Source organism: Erythrolamprus reginae, chromosome 2, assembly GCF_031021105.1.
Source record: "Erythrolamprus reginae isolate rEryReg1 chromosome 2, rEryReg1.hap1, whole genome shotgun sequence".
NCBI lineage: Eukaryota > Metazoa > Chordata > Lepidosauria > Squamata > Dipsadidae > Erythrolamprus > Erythrolamprus reginae.
Window position 1 is genome coordinate 247,002,447 of NC_091951.1, and position 21,268 is coordinate 247,023,714.

Genomic DNA, 21,268 nt, shown 5'->3' on the forward strand with positions numbered 1-21,268 from the left:
TTACAAACGCCTCATCATACAAACTTTTCGAGATACAAACCCGGGGTTTAAGATTTTTTTGCCTCTTCTTACAAACTATTTTCACCTTACAAACCCACCGCCGCCACTGGGATGCCCTGCCTCCAGACTCCTGTTGCCAGCGAAGCACCCATTTTTGCACTGCTGGGATTCCCCTGAGGATCCCCTCCATGGGAAACCCCACCTCCGGACTTCCGTTGCCAGTGAAGCGCTTGTTTTTGTGATGCTGGGATTCCCCTGCTGGGATTCCCCTGCAGCATTGCAAAAACACAGAAGTCCGGAGGTGGGGTTTCCTATGGAGGGGAACCTCAGGGGAATCCCAGCAGCGCAAAAATGGGCGCTTCGGCTGGCAAAAGGGGTGAATTTTGGGCTTGCATGCATTAATCACTTTTCCATTAATTCCTATGGGAAACATTGTTTCGTCTTACAAACTTTTCACCTTAAGAACCTCGTCCCAGAACCAATTAAGTTTGTAAGACAAGGTATCACTGTATTATAAGCTATATCTGAGTTGTGGGTAACAATACACTCAGGTTTGTCCCAGACTGTAAAGCATAAAAGAACCTTCCAATACTTTCCTTATCTAACTGGTTTCTGGAAGATTGTTTTTAACATGCCTTCACCCAATATATCAGTCTATAAAACTGATATTAATCCCTGAAAATGATTCTTAAACCCTGAGTTTTTAGTTCTGTATTGTAGACTGCAGTAATGGATTTTTTTTCCCCCTTATCCACAGCAGATTGAAAGGTAAGGGAAAATGTGTTGCAGTGCCTCTCTAATGAAGCCCAGAAATAATGGTCACGTCAGCAAGAGAAGACTAATCTGCAATCCCACATATCAGCAAACATTATGCTGTTCTAAAATAAGGATTGTAGCTTTATTTGGGTTGGGTACTGTCCAATATTGTTGCAGTGTTCAAAGTCAGCTGAATCTCCTGGAACTGTGTCAACATATTTTTGACACAATATTTGAGACTCCGTTCCAGCTTGAGAAAAATAAAAATAAAATTTCTAGTCATCTCAGAAGAGGGACAAGCAGTGAGCACTGAATATAGATGCTTGTTTTTCCAATTGAGTTATGACTAACAGAAATATTTGGTGGAATTATTGTGAGCCGCCCCGAGTCTTCGGAGAGGGGCGGCATACAAATCTAAACAACAACAACAACAACAACAACAATAATAATAATAATAATAATAATAATAGTGTTATTGTTGTTGTTATTGTTGTTGTTATTGTTATTCCCAAATTATAAATAGTCCTCAGCTTAGTACAGTTCATTTAGTGACTGCTCAGAGTTACAAAAGCACTGAAAAAAAAAGTGATTTATGTCAATTTTTCATAATTATAACCATTGCAAGCATCTCCATAGCCATGTCTCCGAGTCTACGGAGAGGGGCGGCATACAAATCTAATAGATAAATAAGTAAGTAAGTAAGTAAGTAAGTAAGTAAGTAAGTAAGTAAGTAAGTAAGTAAGTAAGTAAGTAAGTAAGTAAGTAAATAAATAAATAAATAAATGGACAAACAGACAAACGGACAAACGGACAAACGGACAAACGGACAAATGGACAAACAGATAAACAGATAAATAGATAAATAAATGTGATCAAAATTCAGACACTTGGCAAGTGGTTCATATTTATGACCTTTGTGGAATCCACATGTCATGTAATTAATGGGGAGTCCAAATTTGCTTGAAGTCAATGGGGAAGCCAAATTTGCTTAACAGCCAAGTTACAGACTTATCAACTGCCATGGTTCACTTAACAGCTGTGGCAAGAAAAGACATAAAATGGTGCAAAACACCCTTAATTAATGTCTCACTTACCAACAGAAATTTGCGGCTCAATTGTGGTTGTAAGTTGAGGACTACCTGTACACATTGAAAATACTGTCTTAAAAGTTCTGGTTTACCCCACTGAACAAAGACTAGGGGTTTTATTTTCCTCCAATGTATTTAGTTTCAGTAAATAAACTTAAGTATGAGCATTTAAGCAAGCAACCAGCTGAACTAATAGTTAGGAACATTTGAAAACTCTTTTTTTTTCTGTAAGAAGAATTGCAATCCTTTCTTCTTGCTTCTAGTATATTGTTGTGACTTGCAGTTGACCATAAGTTGAGTAATATCTGTATCATCATATTGAAGCAAAGATTTACAAACAAAAAACAAAAAAACCTTCCCCCTAAGAAATAATATAATTATTTTTAAACAAATGAAACGAAAATAGTTCCAAGGCCAAGGAGATGATGTGCAAGCAGTCTGTGCAGATGGTACCCATGTCGGACAGTGAGGAGGCTGGTGAGGACTCAATGGCAGAGGCAGAGGTTCATCCAGGGCCTTTGGTACCTCCAGCACCTCACAGCAATGATGAGGAAGAAGAGGAAGAGCCTCTTCTTAATGCACAAGCACGCAGAGCTACCAAATGGCAAGAATAGCTACTCAGGAGGAGGTCTCCTCAAGAGTAGGCTTGGGGCTAATTGGCCACTTCCCAAGCCTACTTAAGGAATGAAAAAGATGGGAAAAACTCTGCAGGAACCAACTCATTTGATAGCTGGTTCCTTCGTTTGACTCTTGTTTGGAAAAACTCTGCTCAGCTTATCTGTTTTGGCTTCTGTTTTGTAGACTGATTCCAGGCAACTTGCTAACTTCTGTAAGCTTCCCAGGATAAATTACTTATCTTTGCTTTATGACTTTATGGATTTTTGCCAGCTGTTAATACCGTATAATTAACAGCTGAGATTTTTTTTCAAGAAAAGAATGATTTAAGATTTATTTGTGTGTGAACACTACTAAGCCAATTTATTAGAAATGGTTAATCAAGAAATCACATAGTATTAGGAATATTGAGGAAAAAGGAAAAAGAAATAGAGAAAAAAGGAGAGATGAAAAAATAGAGAGCTGATTTACAAACAAATTACTGTTGACCTATTACAAACTTATCTTTTGTATTTTTGCTTTCTGTAAACTCAATAAAGACATTTTTAAAAAAGAAGAAATGGTTAATCAAGTAAACATAGATTTGAACAAACTGTGTATCTGCTATATTTTCTCTGGTCCATAGCTCGGGCAGAACATATATCCCTATCTCAAAAGTTTTAATTTATCAGTATACATTTTGTGTTAAATTCATTTAAGATTTTTAACTCATGCCTTGCTCTGCACATTTATATTTATATTTTCATTCTTGGTTAATGCAATCCACTTTAAAGCACAAAGCACTTTTATCCAAATTTTACCAAATCTAGGGATTGTTCAATATTCAGCTTCAATAAAGATCCTTCAAAACATATGTATCAGGACATAGTTATCTTATTTTGGCAAATTCTAGGAATTGAATTCAACACATCTTAAAGTTGCTGAAAAAGCAAAACTATGGCTAACTCTGCTGAGAAACCAGGTTGATTGCACTCCTCTCACCCTCAAACTTCATATTTCAGGAGTGGTTCCATCAGGATTTCAATCCAGTGGTGGGTTCCTCCCAGTTTGAACTGGTTCTATAGAACCAGTAGTAACTTGGTGGCCGGTCACCGAGAACCGGCAGCAATCCAGGCCTGCCACACCCACGAGCTAGTTTTCTCATTCATCTTTTTTTTAAAATACTATGCATGCACAGAGGTTCATTTCCGGGAAATGACACGCATGCACAAATGTGCATTTCTGTCACAATGTGCACCAGTGGGGAAGGTAAGGCGAAGCCACCCCTATTTCAGTCTATAGCTAACACAAAATCAGGAATTAAATTTATTCCACCAGCACAGCTCCAGTCCTTAAAAAGTGGTCCCGGGATTTCTATTTTCTTTATCTTTCTTTATCCTCCTTTCCTCTTTGTCTTATCTTTTAGTCTATAAATAAGAAAGAGTGAAATTCTCTTATAAATGTAATGGATCAGATATGTCTCTATTGACTCTTGGGGTTCAGTCCAGTGCTGACTCAGAGTTTCAATACTATGCTTCAACTTTTCAGAGAGCTAATGCCATAACTTCAAATCCAGTATATCTCATAGCTTCAGGGATTCATAGTCATTCAGTCCATGCTGCTGGAGCCCTACTTTAAACTCCATGAAGTTATTATAAATTACACATTTAATGTAAACTGATCTCAGAGTTATTGTACTGTATGAAATTGGTGAGTTGCCACATTCCATTTCATCTAATACTTATGCCCAGAAGAGAATCCAGTCAAGATATATAAGCCTGAGAAAAACTGAACTCCTGGACATAGATGTGGACTTTAAATTAGGCTGGCTGACTTTTCAAAGCCTTACTAGTGCAGTCACTCTTCTTTAAGCATGGCTTGCTATACAGTATCTTCATGGAGCTGATTTATTACACGTTTTGTAGAGATCCCATTATTGCGGCAGCACATCGGATTCAATTCCATGATGGGGATTTAACTTTCAGCAATGGTGATAGAAAAAGTCTGAAATCTCACTAGAGATATCTCCGAGACCGCCTCCTGCCGCACGAATCCCAGCGACCGATTAGATCCCACAGAGTGGGCCTTCTCCGGGTCCCGTCAACTAAACAATGTCGGTTGGCGGGCCCCAGGGGAAGAGCCTTCTCTGTGGCGGCACCGGCCCTCTGGAACCAACTCCCCCCGGAGATTAGAACTGCCCCTACTCTTCCTGCCTTCCGTAAACTCCTTAAAACCCACCTTTGCCGTCAGGCATGGGGGAACTGAAACATCTTCCCCTGGGCATGTTTAACCCTGCTGTTCTGTTCGGGTCTGTGAGACCCGAAATCAAGGTTTGAGACCCTGTAAAAAATTTTCCCTGCATATCTGAAACTTGAAATTTCATGACTTTTCATCATTTCAGGGGTTCTCTCTATGAGAATTTTTTTGGGGGGGTGGGAGGTTTCTTTCTTGCTGAAAAAAAAAACTCCCTAATGTTATGTTCCCGGGTCACCCTGACCCGGACCGAAAACTCTTCATTTGCAGTGCTTATGTTTGGTCTTTTTGAAAGCTTTTTTCACTTGGAAAGTAGTCTGAACATTTCTTCACACAATGGAATGAAAATTGAACTGAAAAAATTAATCCTTATTGGTTTATTTTGCCCATAAATGTGCCTCCCCCCCCGTTTTTGTGAAAGTTTTTTCAATTTATGGATAGTTTTGCTTGCAAAATGCAGTCTATTTTACTGGAGTTGGTGTGGGAATGGTACTTTGAACATTTCTGAATATAAGAAAAATATAAAGGAACTGAAAAAAATGATTCTTACTGTTTTTTTAACATCAGAAATAAGGCCTCCCCCCCCCCCCTGGCTGCTTGCAACAATTTTCACTTTTTATTTTTTTATGCTCCAAATCCGAAATATTCTTTAAAATCTTACGCATTCATTTACTCAATTTAACAATGCTGATCATCAAAAAAATATTTGTGGGGGTGGGGGAAAAATTTTTTTCTTGGCAAAAAAAAAGTCACATTTACTCTGTTCGGGTCATATAGACCCGGATCAAAATGATTTTTTTTAGGTACTTGAATTTGGTCTTTTTGAAAACTTTTTCCACTGGAAAACTAGTTTGAACATTTATGAACATAATGATATGAAAATTGAACTGGAAAAATTGAGACTTATATTTTTATTTTGATCAAAAAGCCCCTCCCCCCATCCTTTTTGAATTTCGTGTCAATTTATATTTTTTAAGGCTACAAATCCCTAAGGAATTTTCCCCCAAAAGGTTTGATATACTAAATTGAACAATCCTGAACATAAGAAAAATATAAATGAACTGAAAAAAATGACTCTTATTGGTTTATTGTTTTATACTCGAGTATAAGCCTACTCGAGTATAAGCCTATTTGAGTATAAGCATGGGGGCCCATTTATGAGCAAAATAAACCAATAAGGATCATTTTTTCAGTTTAATTTTCATATCATTATGTTCAGAAAGGTTCAAGCTACCAATCCCACACCAAAATAGAATAGTAAAATAGAATGCATTTTGCAGGCAAAATTATCAATAAACTCAAAAGTTTTGATATACTAAATTGAACAATCCTAAACATAAGAAAAATAGAAATGAACTGAAAAAAAATGATTCTTATTGGTTTATTTTTGAATATAAGACCATATCATTTTATACTCGAGTATAAGCCTACTCGAGTATAAGCCTATTTGAGTATAAGCATGGGGGCCCATTTATGAGCAAAATAAACCAATAAGGATTAATTTTCTCAGTTCAATTTTCATATCATTGTGTGCAGAAATGTTCAAGCTACCAATCCCACACCAACTTTAGTAAAATAGAATGGATTTTGCAAGCAAAACTATCCATAAATTGAAAAAACTTTCACAAAAACGGGGGGGGAGGCACATTTATGTGCAAAATAAACCAATAAGGATTAATTTTTTCAGTTCAATTTTCATTCCATTGTGTGCAGAAATGTTCAAACATGTTTCCAGGTGAAAAAAGCTTTCAAAAAGACCAAACATAAGCACTGCAAATGAAGAGTTTTCGGTCCGGGTCAGGGTGACCCGGGAACATAACATTAGGAACTTTTTTCGAACAGAACAGCAGGGTTAATTTATATATGGTATGCTTGTGTGTATGTCTGTTAGTATATGGGGTCTTTTTTAAAATCTTTAATATTTTAAATTGTCAGATTATTTATGATTTGTTTCCACGTGTTGTGAGCCGCCCCGAGTCTTCGGAGAGGGGCGGCATACAAATCTAAGTAATAAATAAATAAATAAATAAATAAATGAATGAATGAATGAATGAATGAATGAATGAATGAATGAATAAATAAAAAATGAATAGCAACACACTGGACCTGTTATTTATGGCCGATGAAGGGCAATCTTTGAGTATAGTATTGTAGAATAGTTGTTTCCCTTCCTTTGAGCCCAGTTATAATTGTTGGGGTTTGGGAAGGGGAGGAGACAATATGGCAAATGCTACTAATTAAAACATATAAGATGATTTTTTTAAAAAAAAATCCTTTCATTACTCCTTTATTTTATACTTGTCAAATCAGTTTCCGGAAAGCAAGTTGGAGGGATACTATTCCAAATATTCAACAAGCTTTTCAGATCAATGGGAGGCAAACGCTTTCCCTGTTGAGAAACTCATATTAATTCCTTAAAGAAGAGAGCCTCCATGGCAACCCACTATAGGTTATCTGTTACCATAGTGATCAAAAACTATGGGGAGTGATGTTTCTGTGACACGAACCTCTATCAGCTCAGCAGAGGAGGGAAGAGAAACAATGGGCAAAAGGTGTAAACACGGAGTGCAAGAAATTAAAAAGATATTTTAAAAAGAAAATGCTTCTTTTTAATAGTCAGTTACTTCTAGCTGTCAAGGAGTACTTTAAGTTGGAGCAAGTTTTCCCACTCTGAAAACTCTTGTATGATAAAGAAAAAAGTACAAACTGAACCAGAATACATAAAAATACTTACTATGAGATGGAAAAGCAAAAGTCTGTATTGAGGAAGAGATTGAACAGGTTGCATTGTGTGAAAATCTTCGGGACAAGCAATGGAAAGGCAAGATTTCTTCTCTTTCACCTTTCTTTTCACAGCAAATGTCTGCTATCATCCATAAACTCATTACCAGACTCCATAGTGTCATCCCCAAACCCCCAACATTTTACCCTTAGATTATCTACAGTCGACCTATCCAGATTCCTAAGAGGTCAGAAGGGGTGAGTACAAGTGCACTAGATTGCCTTCCGTCCCCTGTCCTATTGCTCTCCTATATCTCCTATACCTTTCTGCCATTCCTATATCTCTTCTTCTATTCTTTCATTGATATGTTCTATTACTATACCTTCTTTTCTATTCTTTCTTAGATATATTTTACTATGGGTATCTCCTCTATAACCTTCATCATGCATTTTACTATGTGTATACAGTATAGATATATACCCACTAAAACCCTCATTGTGTATTGGACTAACTAAATAAATAAATAACCAAACAAACAAACAAATAAACCATTCCTCATCGTGAAGGAGATGAAACCTGTGCCCTCTGAAAGTCTTGAGAGACATCCCCCAAATTCCCCCAAGAGCTGACAGCAAATAGTAATTTTCCATGCCATAAATGAGGAAAGCTAGAATGATAGCATAGTAGAGTTGGAAGGCACCTTGGAGGTCTTCTAGTCCAATTTCTGTTCAAGCAGGAGACTCTATACCACAGAGGCTCTGGGAGGCGTGTTTGGCTTCCAGAGAGCCTCTGGGTAGGATGAGGAGGGCGTTTTTACATTCCCCTGGCTCCAGGGAAGCCTTTGGAGGCTGGGAAGGGTGAAACATGAGCCTACTGGGCCCACCAGAAATTGGGAAACAGATTGTTTCTGGACTCCAGAGGGCCTCCAGGAGGTGGGGGAAGCTATTTTTCCCTCCCCAGGCATTGAATTATGAGAGTGGGCATTCACTCATGCACGATAGCATGTACCCATGCTCTTTCAGCACCCAAATAAAAAAATGTTCACCATCACTGCTCTATACCATTTCAGACAAATAGTTGTGCAATCTCTTTTTAAAAATCTCCAGTGATGGAGCACCCACAGTTCTTAAATATATGGGAAGTAATCATATTTATTTTGTTTAATTAAGTAAATGCTTTTATTTCAATCTGATTTCATCTTTTGTTCCAGCCCCACCAACTCTTTTGTTTGAATTTAACAATGCTTTGAAAGCTCCCAACCAAATGCTAGATTCAAACCTTGGTTGCCAAACTATGCACCCTTATTCTACATCTGGGTCTAGAAATACATCTTCTTCGCTTCACCCCAACCTGATCCATAGTTTGACTAAGAAGAAGGTGCACTGAGCAAAACCATATTATCAGTTGACTGTGTAATTGATTCTGAAAATCTCTTGCATTTCTCAAGGATAATGTGGGATGCTTTCTTTGATTCTGCCTTGCCACCCATTACATTTTTTTCCTTTTTTTATTTCTCATTTTTCATTTTTTCCATATTTTTTTGCCTTGATCTGGGGAGGGAATGAATAGATGTTCAGAAAATAATAGAAAATAAGGATTCAAATGAATCTTGAAAATTACTAATCCAATCTCCTGCCCATTGCAAGAATCCTTTCCTGCAACATCTCCTACAAATGACCATCAAGACTCTTCTTAAATGCTTCCAGAGAAGCAGATCTCATGCCTCCTAGGACAATTTGTTCCGTTGTTGAGCAATTTTTTGGAAAACGTGCTGATGTCCACCTGAAATCTATTTATTTGTAAGTCAAATTTGTAAGTCTGTTTTCTAGACCAATTCTCTGAACATTGAAAATGGCTTTTATTTATTTGCTGAGACAGATTCCCAGAGTGCCTAGCCTAGTCATTGGAGCTAATTGGCAGTGGCCACTCAAGGTTTTTTAATAGTCATTCATAGGACTATCAGGAGATCCTGAGGATTGAAACTGGGATGTTCTGCATGCTATGAACTCAATCAAGCCTTCTTATGGAATTTCCCACTTATGAAATGATTCATGAACTATTTTTAATAATTCCAGGTTTCTTTTTATGTAAAAGTTGACCCATCCTTCCATCCTTCCGAGGTAGGTAAAATGAGGACTCAGATTGTTGGAGGAATATGCTGACTCGCTAAACCAGTGGTTCTCAACCTTGGGGTCGGGACCCCTTTGAGGGTCGAACGACCATTTCACAGGGGTCACCTAAGACCATGGGAAAAGACAAATTTCCAATGGTGTTAGCAACAAAAGCTTCTATTCTGGCATCTCGGAACATATTTTTACAACCCAACCAATCAGGCGTTTACAGTTAGGTGTCCCTCTGACCTCTTGCCACTCAGCTTAAAGATCTGTTGGAAGAATTGGCACTAAACCTATAGTTGGGGGTCACCACAAGATGAGGAACTCTATTAAGGGGTCATGGCATTAGAAAGGTTGAGAACCACTGCTCTAAACCATTTAGAGTGGGCTGTAAAGTACTGTAAAGTGGTATATACTGTAAGTCTAAGTGATATTGCTATTGCTAAAAACTGTTTTAAATTTTGAAAATCCCAGTCTTTACATTAAAAAAAAACAACTTCCATTTCTGAACTAAGTATTTTTAGTATTGAATAATTAAGAAGAGAAACACATCTTGCCCATACACTTTAGTCCATTTCACACCTATAAATTAGGCATAAGAGACAATATAGAAAGTAACAGAAGCCTATAAACAGATGTGTCATCCAGAAACATACATTATAAATCTAAATTATCACATATTCAGATTATGTTTTTAATGAAATGATGGTGACAATTATCCAGAAGTTATTAAAATTTTAGACATCTTCTTTAAATATTCAAATTCAAATCTTAGGTTAAGAGTGTACATGTCTACTGCTCTAAACTGGTCAGTTTTCCCTGGACTGCTGGATTTTGAGAGCTACTGAAAGTAGTAAGTGAACAGGCTGGTAGGGACCTTCAAATAACCTCTGCTTCCCCAAACAGGAAAAGCATTCTTGCAATGCCTGCACCATGCATTTTCAGCACATTTCAAAATGCAAGGTTTTTTTTCCTGCTGTTGGCACTTTTGGAAGTGAACAACTAAAACTTTCCCTTATTTATTTATTTATTTGTTGTTTGTTTGTTTATTTGTTTATTTATTTATTTGTTTGTTTTTTGTTTTTTGTTTGTTTGTTTATTTGTGTTTGTTTGTGTTTGTTTGTTTGTTTGTTTATTTGTTTGATTTGATTTGATTTGATTTGTATGCCGCCCCTCTCCGTAGACTCGGGGCGGCTCACAACAATAATAAAAACAGCATGTAACAAATCTAATATTTAAAACTACTAAAAAACCCTTATTAAAAACCAAACATACACACAAACATACCATGCATAAATTGTATAGGCCTAGGGGGAAGGAATATCTCAATTCCCCCATGCCTGATGGCAGAGGTGGGTTTTAAGGAGCTTACGAAAGGCGAGGAGGGTGGGGGCAATTCTGACCTCTGGGGGGAGCTGGTTCCAGACGGCCGGGGCCGCCACAGAGAAGGCTCTTCCTCTGGGTCCTGCCAAATGACATTGTTTAGTTAACGGGACCCGGAGAAGGCCAACTCTGTGGGACCTAACTGGTCGCTGGGATTCATGCGGCAGAAGGTGGTCCCGGAGATATTCTGGTCCGATGCCATGAAGGGCTTTATAGGTCATAACCAACACTTTGAATTATGACAGGAAACTGATCGGCAACCAATGCAGACTGCATAGTGTTGGTGTAACATGGGCATATTTAGGGAAGCCCATGATTGCTCTCGCAGCTGCATTCAGCACGATCTGACGTTTCCGAACACTTTTCGAAGGTAGCCCCATGTAGAGAGCATTACAGTAGTCGAGCCTCGAGGTGATGAGGGCATGAGTGACTGTGAGCAGTGAGTCCCGGTCCAGATAGGGCCGCAACTGGTGCACCAGGTGAACCTGAGCAAACGCCCCCCTCGCCACAGCTGAAAGATGTTTCTCTAATGTGAGCTTTGGATCAAGGAGGACGCTCAAGTTGCAGACCCTCTCTGAGGGGGTCAATAATTCTCCCCCCCAGGGAGATGGACAGACGGATGGAATTGTCCCTGGGAGGCAAAACCCGCAGCCACTCTGTCTTATCAGGGTTGAGCTTGAGTCTGTTGACACCCATCCAGACCCTAACAGCCTCAGGCACCAGCACATCACTTATACTTGTAATAAGGAGTGATCTGATGAGATACATTCCAATGAATTGTCAGTATCGATCAATCAGGAAAGTACGGTGTACCTCAAGTTCCAGAAACACACAAACCTCTGAATTTATGTGTGCGTTTTGTGTGAGAGAGAGGGGGGAAGGGAGGGAGGGAGGAAGGAGTGCTAGAGAAGAAAGAAAGAAAGAAAGAAAGAAAGAAAGAAAGAAAGAAAAACATAACTTACACTATATTTGCAATATTATCTAAATTTACTTGTAAAAATTATGTATTTGAACTATCAAGAAGATACTGTATATATAGCATATATTTCATTCCTGCAACATATGTAACCCGTCCAGGACAAGAAACAAAATACACCAGTAATAACAGATCTCAGTTTGTAATTTAGGTAGCTACAAGCCTTTTTATCTAAGAATCCAGTATCTGATGTTTGAAAAGACTGGAAGTCTATTTGCAACCTTATAAGAAAGACACTTAATGAGACTTTGAATTAAAGCGCCATTAAAAGGCTTAGCCTTAACATGACAGTGAAACTCTTGATGCAGTAACACTGCCCCTTCAGCACAAGAATTCCAACTTTTTAATAGCCCATCGCAGACCCAAGAAGTCACGGTAGATTGAAAGCTCAGGAGATCAGTGAGTAATTCTAAGATAAGAGTGTAAGCATGCTACCTTAGAAGGGCTTGACATTACAACTTGTTCAGGATGGAAGGAGACAAGAAGTACAAGCGATTTGTTCTTTATGTTCATTTTGCCATTCTGCAAAAATTAAAACACTCTCCTTCCTGCCCCTGCTACTAACTATGAGGAGTGTGTAGAAAGGGTTTAAATGGTTGATGCCGTGATTTCATATCATTCAAATCTGTTTGAAAAACCAATTCACTGTTTTATTTTTATTCAAAACATTGAACTGGGGTGAGTCAGCCTCCTGAACTAATTCAGAATCAAGGATTGAGTTCAAATCACCACTCTGATTCAGAAAATTAGTTAAATAGGAAGTGATTCAAAGTTTAATCAGATAACAGAATAATAGAATTAAACAGTTAGAAGGGACTTTGGAGGTCTTCTAGTCCAGTGTTTTTCAACCAGTGTGCCATGGCACACTAGTGTGCCGCGAGACATGGTCAGGTGTGCCGCGAAGCTCAGCAAGAGAGAGAAAGAGAGAGAGAGAAAGAAAGCAAGAGAGAGAAAGAGAGGGAGGGAAGGAGGGAAAGAGAAAGAGCAAAAAAGAGATGAAGGAAGAGAGAAAGAAAGAGGGATGGAGAGAGGGAAGAAGGAAGGAAGAGAGAGAAGAAGGAAGGAAGAGAGAGAAAGAGGGGGAGAAATAGAGCAAAAGGGAGGAAGAGAGAGATAGGGAGAGAACTTTTTGTCCAAGCTTTTTTACCCCCCCCCCACTCTCCCCCGTTCAATGTGCCCCATGATTTTGTATATGTAAAAAATGTGCCGCAGCTCAAAAAAGGTTGAAAATCACTGTTCTAGTCTAACCCCTTACTCAGATAGGAAACCCTATGCCACTTGGGACAAATATTTATCCAATTTCTTAAAAGCTTCCAGTGTTGGAGCACCCACAAGTTCTGCAGTTAAGTTGTTCCACTGATCAATTGTTCTGTTAGGAAATTTCTCCTTACTTCTAGGTTGTTCCCCCCCCCTTGATTAATTTCCATCCATTGCTTCTTGTACCTTAGATATTGGCTATCATGTCACCCCTAGTACTTCTTTTCATTAAACTGAACATACCCAATTCCAGCAACCATTTTTTAATATCTAGATATCCAAATGGAAGCTTCTGCACATCCAAACTTTGCATATTTTGTAAACCCTGCTGCAGAAATTGTAGGGCTGTGTGGACGAAAGTAGGTATGTAGAAATTATGTATACTTTCACTTTAACATAAGATTCTGGTTTTCCCCTGTCAATGTTCTGTGCTCACTAACATACCAATATTACTTCTGGTATGTAGGTAGTATGGGATTGAGTGACATAAAAGTCAAATTAATAAATAATAATAAATAAATAGTAGCAAGGCCCACTTAGGCTTATTTTTCCTTCTTTTCCAATGTTTCTGCTACTCTGATTATCTTTTCAGATATATTGTATTAATTACATGAAAAATAGTTTGCACTCTCTAATATATAATTGAGTGACAATCACCATCTTCTAATTCTTCCTCTAAGTTCGGATGCTAAACAGCAATTATATACCCTTTGTATATTTTATATCTATTTGATTTAATTCCAATGTTATATAATTTAAATGGAATATTTATTGAATTTGTAAATCAAAGATTTAAAGCAAGGTGAAAAGCCAGATGAATTATTACTTATTGGATTGAAAGAGTTAGCTCAATGTAATATTGTGCTTACAGTTAGGGGCACCCAAATTAAAGTATACAATGACTCGTAATTCAATAAATAAAAAAAATCTACCGTTATATAATGTTTGGTAAATTTACATGATGGGAAATTAATGAATATTTCGTTAATATGAACTTTTTAGGACTACACATGATTAAACTTTCTGTTGTGCTGTAGTAGTGACGGACTATGGGGTTTCCATTTTTTTCTGATTGATAAAATAATTTGGAATTTTAGAAAGGGTCTAAGTAGGATCTTCAAACAGTTCTTATAGAAATGAAGCTTTCAGAAGAATGATACATTGGACATTTTCAGATACAAAATAACATTCATTTTCCCCTCACTTTTTTCACAATTTCTTTCACTATCTGAACAACTACTTTAAAGTTTTTGTTGATATAAAAAGTTATGATTTTCCCTCCATTTTTAAAAATATATTTTATTTCTTATTCACAATAAATATTTACGTCTGTCTGTCTGTCTGTCTATCTATCTGTCTGTCTGTCTGTCTATCTATCTATCATTCTGTCTGTCTGCCTATCTATATCAACTTATATTTATCATCATGCTTCAATTCAACAAGGGAATCATCTCACAGTTAATACAATACTATATAGTATTGCTCACATCTGAATTTGTTAGCTGATACTTTTATCAAAACAACACAAGTTATTAATGACTTTTCCTAATTTTATGGTTTCTATAGTTGCTTGGATTCCAATTCTTATAATTTGCAAAAGAAAAAAAGTATAGCATTTGGAAATGTGTTTGAATCAACTGATTTAATATAACTTGACAGCTTGCTGCAATGGGCTAAAAGTTGTCTTATACCAAACTGGATTTATATCAGTTAGTGTTCATTGATAACTCCCAAGAGAGCTATCTTAATGTGTAATGGATTTACTTTATCATTAATGTAGACTATCTTTTTAAAAAATATACGGAAAACAATAGGCACATATACTATATCTGAAGAATTACATTATCTTCCATTGTAGTTGTTCAATCACAAAATCAGGATCTTCCAAAATCTTCACCCAAAAATGTATGACATGTATTGTTTTGTCCTCTACTGCAATGAATGTTCACTCTCTTTTTAATAGCAGCCCATTGTTCTCATTCGTATGCAAAAGAACCTGAAAGCATGTGAAACACAATGCCAGATGAACCTGTGGTCACAAGAGAACACCATGGCTGCCAATCTGACTTAATATGCAATTAAGAAATGCATGGATGGATCCAAATCTTAGAAAAGAGCTACTGACTAGCTATAGTGAAGTCTGGCACAATTACCCTTAGTTCTGCTTAATGCACGTTTTATAGCCATCTGGGTTCCATTAGGAATTGTGGAGGATTGGGGCAAATCTCTTAGCCGGATGGATGCATAACAGTAATGCAGCATATGGTGTTTCATTTCTTCCTTAATAGGTAGTTAAACTCCAAGACCCAAATTTTCTATATAGTTGTAGTTGATTTTTCTGGCAATGAACATGGCGGCTTATATCCCATACGGCCTGAATGTGATCACTTTGAGATGTCTACCTCTATTCAAAACAGTGCTAGCTTTTTCTGATCCCACAAAATGGGTATTTATTTCTGGCTGAACTGTAGTACACATATGAAACCACAGCAAGATTAGTGTTTTCTTTTAAAATACTGTAGCTCAGTAGATAATCTGTCTCTGGGCAGTATTTGTAAGACCTTTTAGAGATCACTATTTCTCTTTTTTGGACAAGGGGCAAGGATTGCTGAATTCAGTGAGATTTCCTCCTTTCAAGATTTCTGCGGAAATATTCTACACATTGTCTCTTAATAATTTAAGAAAGTGTCTGGAATCAAGTTCATATCACAAAGTCTCTTTATGTCTGCTTCATATTCATACCAAGAGAAGGGTGGGAAAATTAAAGTTGAGTCTAATAATTGAGTTCATAATATTGCTTTTAAGAATAAACTTTGCATGAAGACACAACTGTCAAAAAGCTTATGTAGGACTATGCAGTCTTTCTAGACACAAATTGTTCTGAAATGTGCAAGAGCATTTTTATTCCACCTGATAGTATCTTATTAAAGTAGCCATTTTTGGCTTTATTTCTGAAAAAAAGCACACAGATTTTAATCAGTCACACCTAAGTGCTGTGTTTATGCTTCTGTGTACTCCCAAGCAACTGTTGGAGATTTCGCTTTAATTGTTGTATGATCCCAATAGTTTATGTTTATATATGTGTGTGTCAAATGTTTTTTTAGCTGGAATTTTAAAATTAAGAGAGACTAGGATGGTCGCATTTTGGCCTTGTTCTGGCCTCATCAGCTAGCCACACCCTTCCTTACTGGGATTCGATCCGGTGGACTCTGCCTTGTAAGGCAGAGAATTAGAAGTTGAGCTATCAGATCAGATCCCTTCCAGCTCTGTACCAGGGAGGGGCTATATGTTTTTTTATGTCGGATCACCCTGGTATATTGAAGGAACGTCACAGCTCCTTTTTGCCTCTAGGCCCAACCCAGGACCATATCATCCCAGTAAGGAAGGGTGTGGTTAGCTGATGGGGCCAGAACAAGGCTGAAATGGGACCATCCTAGTCTCCCTTAATTTTAAAATTCCAGCTAAAAAAACATTTGACACATACAGAATATAGTTGTCGGCTATAAATAAATTAACTGCCTTGATATGGTCCTGGGTTGGGCCTAGAGGCAAAAAGGAGCTGTGATGTTCCTTCAATATACCAGGGTGATCCGACAAAAAAACCCACACATACATACATACATACATACATACATACATATATACACAATATGTCAAAAAAGAATAGACTTATTGTGTTGTTTATCTATCGTCACTGTGGTGCTTTAGCACAGTTTGATAATTCTACAACATAGAACAATGGTGAATAAATAATAATAAATAATTTCATGATTTAATTTTGATGGCAAACCCAGGGCCATACTAACAACATAAGCTTCATGACCTCAGCAGTTGATTTTAACTGTGTATATACATTTGATGCTTGGCAATCATATTTGTATTATTTGTATTATTGCTTGGCAATCATAATAAGATGAGTGCATTTTAGTTGGATGCCAAAATTGGATGCCATCATGGCTTTATGTTGTTCTCTGCTCTTGCTTTTACATCCCTTGTTAAAATATGGAAAATATTCCTCATCATAACCAAGAAATATTCATTACAGGATGGAATCTTATCACACCAGGTCTATTTCTCCAATGGATATATTGTACTTATGTTTCTCATGAAGTTTTAACTGGTTTTGGCATATCTCTGTACATGTAAGCCAATCCTTGATGTGATAATTATTCAGTGACTGAGGTTTTAATCACCTTGGGCAGGTGATTGGAGGAGGAGTTTGTTAACTTTTGTTTGTTTTATCATCTGTCATAGAGTTGTGTAGTGCTGACTAGCAGCATGCTTGCCACTCTAAGGTCTTGGTTACTTCTGCTGAAAACCTGGATGATCACTCGAATGGTACAGAGATGCAGTAACACAGCAGAAATGGGTGCCAAAGTAGCAACAACTGTTGCAGTTAATGGTGTACAGCCCATTCTAACTAGAGTGAAACTTCAGAGTAAAAGGTTAATGGATGTATACGTTTATTGCACTGGTAGGTTATTGACATGGGTCTCTATAATTACATTTTTATTAAGAGCTGTCTTGCTGTAAAGCTGCCAAATGGCCCATCTAATCCTGTACATTCCATAAAATGTAAGACTTGGTTTGGAGTGGTAGAATGAATAGGCTGATGTGCGAAAAAATAATAATCTCAGATTATATTTCCCGTTATCTCCTTTCACCTAGAAAAATCAGAAGTTATAATTTGGTTTAAGGAATTCCATATTTAGAATGTCCACATACAGAGGGAGGTTGAACAACTAACATTGTGGTGTGGCCAGAATAATCTGGAGTTGAATGTATTCAAACCCATAGAAATGGTGGTAGACTTTAGGAGAAACCAGCCTATACTTCCTGTTGTGGTTAGCGCTGGCCCAGCTCCTGCCCCAAGGAATGTGCACGTGGATGTGGGGGAAACATCCACATGCTGCAGGCCTGTTTTGCTCCCAATGGAATCTGCCGACAAAGCCTCCTCTGACCAAGGAAGCATGAGTGACAGGGAAGAGAGGAGTTTGGCAGACAGCCCGGGATGAGATCAATCATCTGTATTATCCTTGGATTCTGAACAAGAATTAATGACACATCCACACATGCATAGAGTGATGCATAGGAGACAACAACTGAAGGGTTATTACAAGAGAAAATGAGGCCACCTGTGGTTGGGTGGGGCTACTGTAATTAGTGCTACAGATAAAAAGAACAGTGTGCTAGTTTAGCCTTGTGGCAGTTTATCTGATTCATTGTTTCATCAAGATCTTGGTTTGTGTGCTGTTCAAGATTGTGTGTGGACTCTCTGGACTTTAGAATTGGACTCAATTTCCCAGTTATTGGGTGAGCAATTGGATTGCATTTAACCTGTGCCTTGTGTGTTCAAGAAAATCCCTTTGACATTTAAAAAGGGAGCTTTTTCTGTTTATAAAAACTTTTGGGTTTTTCTTTTATTGTGTGGTATGTGTCTTCCTGGACTAATTACCCTGTAATTACGGGCGGTTGAAACACACCAGCAGAACACTTCCACCTCTTACAATACTAGACAACACAGTGTCAACAGTAGAGACCTTCAAATGTCTAGGTTTGACCATATTGCAAGATTTAAAATGGACACCTAACATCAAAAACTTAATCAAAAGGGCACAACAAAGAATGTTCTTTCTGGGCCAACTCAGAAAGCTCAAACTACCCAAGAAGCTGCTGACACAATTCTGCAGAGGAATGATTGAGTCTGTCATATGCAATTTCATAACTGTCAGGTTTGGTTCTGCAACCCAACAAAGCAGGCACAGACTTCAGAGGATAATTAGAACTTCAGAAAAAACAATTGCTGCCAACCTGCCTTCCATTGAGGACCTGTATACTGCAGGAGTCAAAAAGAGGACTGTGAAAATATTTATAGACTCCTCACATCCTGGGCATTGCTTCAACTCCTGCCCTCAAAATGATGCTATAGGTGCACACTTGAGCAACTAGACACAAGAACAGTTTTTTCCTGAACACCATCACTCTGCTAAACAAATAATCCCCCCAACACTGTCAAACTATTTACAAAGTCTGCACTACTATTAATATCCATCACCCCGTTCCTCCCATTCATGGCTGTATGACTGTATGATTGTTGATGGTATCCTTACAAATTATATTGACTGGTTCCTAATACTATTTGATTGCTTATTTGTACCCGGACTATCATTAAGTGTTGTACTTTATGATTCTTGATGAACTTATCTTTTCTGTTTGTACACTGAGAGCATATACACCAAGGCAAATTCCTTGTGTATCCAATCACACTTGGCCAATAAAATTCTATTCTATTCTATTCTATTCTATTCCACTCCACTCCACTCTACTCTACTCTAGAATGGAGGGAGGAAGGGAGAGAGGGAGGGAGGAAGGAAGGAAGGAAAGAAGGAAAGAAGGAAAGAAGGAAAAGAAGAGGGGAAAACTACATGGGGGGGAATATGAGCAGAACAGAAACTATGAAAAAATATATAAAGAAATGACTTCCAATCTTCCTCTCACTAATTATACATTCTAATTAGACATCTTTAAGGTTACATTATAATTCCCTAATTTTTACAACCTATCATTTTTAATTATCAAAACCCTAAATCACTGAATCTTTTTCTTTTTTTTAATGCCAAAAATCCATAAGGGGTTTCCAGTTATTGATGAATGTTAATAATGACCTTTCTCTAATCAAAGAAGTCAGTTGGACCATCTCAGCAAGTTCAGTCAATTTCACCCACCATTGCAGAATGTTCCAATAAACCTCAAGTCCAAGGAGGTTCTCATTGCCAAGCCCAACAAAGTAATTAGTCATCTTTACCATTCTTTTAACACTTGCAGTAATAAATGAAACATGCCTGCCAAAAATTAGACAAGTTGGAAGAAAAATGCCTTCTGGTCAACAGCCACTGCTTAAGGTAATTTACCCAAAGGTAATTTTACTTCATTCTGAAGAAACTTGGGGTGTTTGTGTGTCTTTATTCACTTAATCTGACTTCAAAGTTGGACTGATGGGTGCAGAAAGAATCAAACTTTGCAGGCAAACCAGTCAATCTGCATAGATTCAATTATTTTATCCCTCTGCTCACTCTAGAGCAGAAACAAAAGTGCCAGTTCATTTCCTCTCAATACTAAATATAGTTTCCAAAATTTACCCTCTCCAAGAGTACCTGATAATGAGTGATTATTATATAACACTTAATCGGATTGAATACATTGAAGATAACGAATGTGGCTAATATAAGGCTCCAGCTTTATTTACAGGAAGATGAACTCCAGCTTATTCGAGTGATTTAACTGGACCTCTGATCTACAAAGTCAAACAAAGTGAGAAAGACTCTCTTGCATTTGCTTACATTGGATAATTTCACTGTGACTTCAAGCACAGAACTACTTAAGCAATGATTTGTTGCCATACATTTCAATGTACGCCAAGGAAATCTGCTAATTCTACCAGATGCTTCTCCACTGGAAAGAAAATTATCAAATATGGCACTTCTGCATAATTTTTGTTTATAGACAAGGTGTCATTGAGAAGATGAATTCTGAAAATTGGTATTAAATAACCCTTCCTTCCTTATTTTGCAATGCTCACCAGCTTTAATCTCCTTGTCACACGTGTACTGTACATTTTAACTGTACAGTCTGTCCTGAAAGAAACCAAATTATCCTTTTCTCCAACTCTCAACATAATGCCAATTTAAAAAGAATCTAAATGGTTCTCATTCAAGTAAGCATCTTTACGTAAATAAAAATTTTTATGTAAATGTGCACTTTAATTTTACCATTACTTGTTCTTACCTTTTTTCAAGTCATATTAGATGTTAAAATTGGCATCTTCAAAAGTGACACGTAAAAACATTTATTTATCAGATTTGTACAGCTATTCATCCCATCAATAGTGACTCTGGGTTGTTGTTTTTAATAAAAAGAAGTAGTATGATCTTTTTGTAGAAGCAAAGAATGCAACAGGAGAAAGGTATTATCATGGATGGGATATTTCCTCCAAATAGCAAAAAAATTAGCTAAAAATTAGCTGAAAAAAAAGAAAAGCTTAATTTTTCTGGACTTCTTGTATAGTATTACAGATTATAGGCAGTAATCTCATCCATCTAACATGGTTTTTTTCCAGTCTGGAAAA